Source organism: Erinaceus europaeus, chromosome 12, assembly GCF_950295315.1.
Source record: "Erinaceus europaeus chromosome 12, mEriEur2.1, whole genome shotgun sequence".
NCBI lineage: Eukaryota > Metazoa > Chordata > Mammalia > Eulipotyphla > Erinaceidae > Erinaceus > Erinaceus europaeus.
The window spans coordinates 75,135,854-75,141,692 of record NC_080173.1 but is presented as its reverse complement, the minus strand read 5'-3'; the positions used below and the strand labels follow the sequence as shown (position 1 = coordinate 75,141,692).

The following is a 5,839-nucleotide window of genomic DNA, read 5'->3' as shown; positions in this document are numbered from 1 at the left end:
TTCTGCCAATATTTTCCTCTAAGTATCTGATAGTTTCTGGCCTAGTCTTTCTTACTTAAAATATCTACTAATTAGGAAAAAAAAAATAGAACCAGTGCTTCACTATGGCACACCTAATGCCAGGAATTAAACCTAAGACTTCACGGTTGAGAGTTCAACACCTATCCACTGTGACACCTCTGAGGCCACTGCTTCAGACTTTCACTGCAGAGCCAGGGCAGACCTGGGTCCTCTCCTTTCTGGTGAACCTCTCACCCCAGGGATCTCTATGATTCACCTAACCCTGAGTTCCAGGCTCTACTTACTTCTCAGAATCTCCATCCACCCTTCCTTCCTTCCTTCCTCCCTTCCTTTCTATCTTTCTTTTCCTCTCTTTCTTTCTTTTTCCTTCTCTCCTTTTTAAGAGTTTTTAAAAAGAGAGATGAGAGGAGAGAAAGAAAAAGAACAAGACACACTAGTATATGTGCTGCCAAGGATTGAACCTAGGACCTCATGCTTGAGAGTCTAACATTTTACCTTCTGTGCAACCTCAGACCACTCTATGTGGATTTCTAATGGACAAATTCAAACTCTGACCCCCTCCTTCCCACTCTTGATTTGCTGCTTCCACAGTTATCTCACCCCCACTTTCACAGCCCTGTGATAACCCATTCTGTTCAGCCACAAGCAGTGGAGCTATCCTTGACTCTTGTCTTTCTTCCTCTCTCCCCACGCTAAATGCATTAGCAAATCCTGTCAGCTATAGAAATGTATTAAATCGAACTTCTTCAAAATTCAAATGGGTTGTGCTTCCATAACTGGTATTTAGATGAGAAAGGGCCTCTGTGTGGAGCTATGGAGCCCAGAAGTGTTCAGGCAGGCAGAGAAGAGACTGTACACATAGCCCCTGAGGGTGTAGCAGGCCTAGTGCTTCTCAGGAAGCCAGAACATTGAAGACTGAAATTTTAGAGTGCCATGAGCAACCTCAGCAGGAGGACTGTGGGCATGTAAGAGGGCATCTACAGTTCTCCCCATAGAGGTGTTTTAAAGGTAAATGGTGGGGGGTGGGTGGGTTTGTGGCACAACTGGTTGACTACACACATTATAGTGCTCAAGGAGCTGGGTTCAAGCCCCCAGTTCCCACCTATGGGGGGGAGCTTCATGAGTGGTAAAGTATAGCTTCAGGTCTCCCTACCCTCTCTCTCCCTCTCTATTACCCTGTTCCATCTCAATTTCTCTGTCTCTATCCAAAATAAATAAATAATACTAAAAATAAAATAATAATAATAAAGGTAATTCAGAGCCAGCAAAAATGCTCACTAGAGGAAGCTTTGATACTATGGTCAGTCTCTCTCTCTCTCTCTCTCTCTCTCTCTCCTCTCTCTCTCTCCTTCTTTCTCTCTTTCCCTCTTTCTTTTTTTTTTTCTTTTTCTTTTTACCAGAGCACTGCTCAGCTCTGGTTTATAGTGTTGCGAGGGATTCAACCTGGGACTTTGGAGCTTCAGGTATATGCGTCTGTTTGCATAACTATTATGCTGTCTACCCCCCACCCTCTTTACATCTTTCTATCTGAATAAGTCAGCCTGGTGAAGTGAAGCCCTGGCTAAGATAGAAAGGGGTGAGAGGGAGGTAAATTAGAACTCTAAGGGCAAGAGTGGAAGCAGAAGAACTATTGCAAGGCTAAAGAAGTTGGGTGTATGAGGCATCTAGGGACAAGTACAAATCCACCAAAAGGAAAGAAAGAAAGAAAACAAAAACCATTTTAAATGTTCAGCAAAATGAAGGTGGGAAACAACAGATCCTGAGTAATCATGGCAGAATCACGTTGCACAAAACACAGAAACCAAGAAGGGGAAGCCAGAAACTATCAGATACTTAGAGGAAAATATTGGCAGAACTCTTTTCCGCATACATTTTAAAGACATTTTCAATGAAACAAACCCAATTACAAAGAAGACTAAGGCAAGTATAAACCTATGGGACTACATCAAATTAAAAAGCTTCTGCACAGCAAAAGAAACCAATACCCAAACAGAGAGAACCCTCACAGAATGGGAGATCTTTACATGCCATATATCAGATAAGAGTTTAATAACCAACATATATAAAGAGCTTGCCAGACTCAACAACAAGACAACAAATAACCCCATCCAAAAATGGGGAGAGGACACGGACAGAATATTCACCACAGAAGAGATCCAAAAGGCCAAGAAACACATGAAAAAATGCTCCAAGTCTCTGATTGTCAGAGAAATGCAAATCAAAACAACAATGAGATATCACTTCACTCCTGTGAGAATGTCATACATCAGAAAAGGTAACAGCAACAAATGCTGGAGAGGGTGTAGAGTCAAAGGAACCCTCCTGCACTGCTGGTGGGAATGTCAATTGGTCCAACCTCTGTGGAGAACAGTCTGGAGAACTCTCAGAAGGCTAGAAATGGACCTACCCTATGACCCTGCAATTCCTCTCCTGGGGATATATCCTAAGGAACCCAACACACCCATCCAAACAGATCTGTGTACACATTTGTTCTTGGCAGCACAATTTGTAATAGCCAAAACCTGGAAGCAACCCAGGTGTCCAACAACAGATGAGTGGCTGAGCAAGTTGTGGTATATATACACAATGGAATACTACTCAGCTATAAAAAATGGTGACGTCACCGTTTTCAGCCGATCTTGGATGGACCTTGAAAAATTCATGTTATGTGAAATAAGTCAGAAACAGAAGGATGAATATGGGATGATTTCACTCACAGGCAGAAGTTGAAAAACAAGATCAGAAAAGAAAACACAAGTAGAACCTGAAATGGAATTGGCATATCGCACCAAAATAAAAGACTCTGTGGTGGGTGGGTGGGGAGAATACAGGTCCATGAAGGATGATAAATGACATAGTGGGGGTTGTATTGTTAAATGGGAAACTGGGGAATGTTATGCATGTACGAACTATTGTATTTACTGTTGAATGTAAAACATTAATTCCCCAATAAAGAAATATTTTTTTAAAAAAGGGGAGGGTTAATGTATTAGATGTGCTATTAAGAACTTAGTTTTATTAAAAGTATTGTTACTTTAAAAAAAGTTGGATATGGGGGACGGGCCGTTGGTGCACCGGGTTGAGAAAGGATCTGGATTCAAGTACCTGTTCCCCCTCAGGGACACTTCACAAGCAGCAAAGCAAGTCTGCAGGTGTCTAACTTACTCTCTCCCTCCCCTTCTCAATTTCTTTCTGTCCTGTTATCTATTAAAAATGAGAAAACAATGACCACCCAGAGCAGTGAATTTGTAATGTGGGCACTGAGCCCCAGCAATAACCCTAGAGGCAGAAAAAAAAAAAAAAAAAAGAAGAAGAAGTTGGATGTGGGAGGGGAGATGGTCATTCTGGGTGGCTGTGCTGACAGAGACTTGGGCTTGGCCACGTGTGAAGATAGAGCTCCCACCCAAGCCTGAAGCAAACTGTGTAGGAAGCCAAGCCACACAATTCTGATAGCGGCTGACTCCAAATGACCAGGGCTGGATCAATAATTACCAATTTCCCTAACTTTTATTCCTGCCTTCTAATACAGGACCTACTAGTGAAAGCTAAATGTGCTCCTGAAACAATCCCGTAGGATAGCCCCAATTCTAATGAATCCCCCTCCATCACCACCACCACCACCACCACCACCACCACATCCTTTGTCTGCAGCCTCCAGTTGAGAGATAGCAGAAGGCTTCCCCTTTCTGCTCGAAAGCCTTCCCAACCTGCAGTCCTCTGAGGCTCTGCGCAAAGTCAGTGGTGGTGGCTGGCTCTCTAAGAAAAACTCAGGACATGTCATATTTGTCTGTTATCATTCCAGTGGCCTTTATTCACTTCCAGACTTTGGACCAGGGAAAGCAAAAGTTATGGTGACATAGGAACACATTGAAGTCCAGCTGGGAGGTAAAATGAACCATATTTGCTAATGGATTTGAATGGACTGATGGGCTGACTGGTGGCTCACCCAGTAGAGTGCACACATTGTTATATATGAGGCCCTGGGTTCAAGCCCCTAGTCCCCATCTGAGGAGGGCAGGAGGTTACATGAATGGCAGAGTGGCCTGCAAGTGTTTATCCATCTTTATCTCTCTATCTCTGTCTCTCATCCTTGATCAAAAAGAAAGAAAAAAATAGTAGTTTCACTGAGTCCCAGCAATAGACTAGTGGAAGGTTTTAAGCCTTTTTTAAAAAAATTATTTTTAACTTCTTCTTCTTATTATTATTGTTTTCAGTCTCCATAGAGACTGCCAAAAATTGCCAATGCTGACTATATTTCAAGTTGTCATGGCGGGGTACTGGGTAAAGTTTTCAATTAGCAATAATCACGCTTCGGATAAACCTCATTGGCTACGATACTTACTGCCACTGCGCAAAGCTACTTTTTATTATTCTTTTAGGTTGCCACCAATGTTATCACAAGGCCTTGGCAACTGCACATTAAACCCACTGCTCTCAGTGACCATTATTTCCTTTTTTTTTTTTTTTCCTCTTTTACTTAGTAGGACTGAGAAATTGAGAGAGGAGAAGATAAAGAGGAAAGGAGAAACAAAGAGACAGCTGGATCACTACCTCACCCACTTGTAAAGCTTCCCCCTGCACCTCTGCAGGTTGGGACTGCCTTTTTCAGAGAGAGGAAGAGAGACCACAGCACTAAAGCTCCCTCCAGTGTGGTAGGAGCCTGCTTTGAACCTGGGTTACGTAGATAGTAAAGTACGCACGGTCCCAGGTGAGCTATCTTGCCTGTCTAGTGCCTGGTTCTTGAAGCTGGGTGTCCAGAATTTCACTGCATATTGATTTAACCAATTCCCACTGTCAAAGCCTTCTCTCCATTTCTTTTTCAAAATTACAATGTGCCGGTACTATGCTTTGTACATTCTGTACAAACCGATGCCTTGGACAAATTCCTAGAAGTAGACTTGTGAGATTAAAAGGGGTGAATGCTTTAATTTAATAAGTGTTACCTAACTGTTCTCCAAAAAGCCTGTGATAGTTTTATTTTCAGTAAATGTAAATGAAATTTCTTCTTCATCCATATTCTTGCTCAGACTAGGTATTGTCAATCATTTTAATTTGGCCAATTCTATACTATAGTATATTATTCTTTTATACTATATTATTGTTTTAACTTGCATTTCATAGACTACAAATAAAGTGTTTCATAATTGTTCATATGCTTTGCCAATCCCCTGTGGATTTTTTCCTCTTTGTCTTTAAGCATTATTAATCTATTACAAGAATTAGATATCTTACATAGGTATATCAAATAGTCAATAATGATTTTTAAATTAATTTTTTATTTTATTAATTAAATTACATATACATATTTTAACTTAATAAATTTATGTATTTATTTATTTATTTTGCAACCAGGGTTATTTCTGGGGCTACATGCCTATAGGATGAATTCACCACGCCTGGTGACCATTTTTCTTTTTTCTTTTTTTTTATTAGGTAGAGTAGAGAGAAATTAAGAGGGGAGGGGGGAGATAGAAAGAGACCTGCATACCTGCTTCCCCCCTACTATTCCTTCCACCGCCCACCCCCCCATAGGTGGGGAGCGGTGGCTTGAACCTGGGTCCTTGCACATTGTAACATGTGCAATTAACAGGCTATGCCACCAGATAAGTAATTTACAAGACAGTTGGGTTTTTTTTTCCTTGTTTTTTTTTAATTGGGGAATTAATGTTTTTCATTCGACAGTAAATACAATAGTTTGTACATGCATAACATTTCCAAGTTTTCCATATAACAATACAATTCCCAATAGGTCCTCTGTCATCCTTCTTGGACCTATATTCTCCCCCCTCACCCACCCCAAAGTCCTTTACTTTGGTGC

General features: G+C 41.2%; 1 non-coding gene across 1 annotated transcript; it reads right to left on the bottom strand.

The window, feature by feature from the left end:
* Nucleotides 1-4,235: 4,235 nt before the first annotated feature.
* Nucleotides 4,236-4,380, bottom strand: LOC132542196 (U4 spliceosomal RNA). Its single transcript, XR_009553306.1, has one exon. It is a non-coding gene; the product is annotated as a U4 spliceosomal RNA (small nuclear RNA).
* Nucleotides 4,381-5,839: the final 1,459 nt, after the last annotated feature.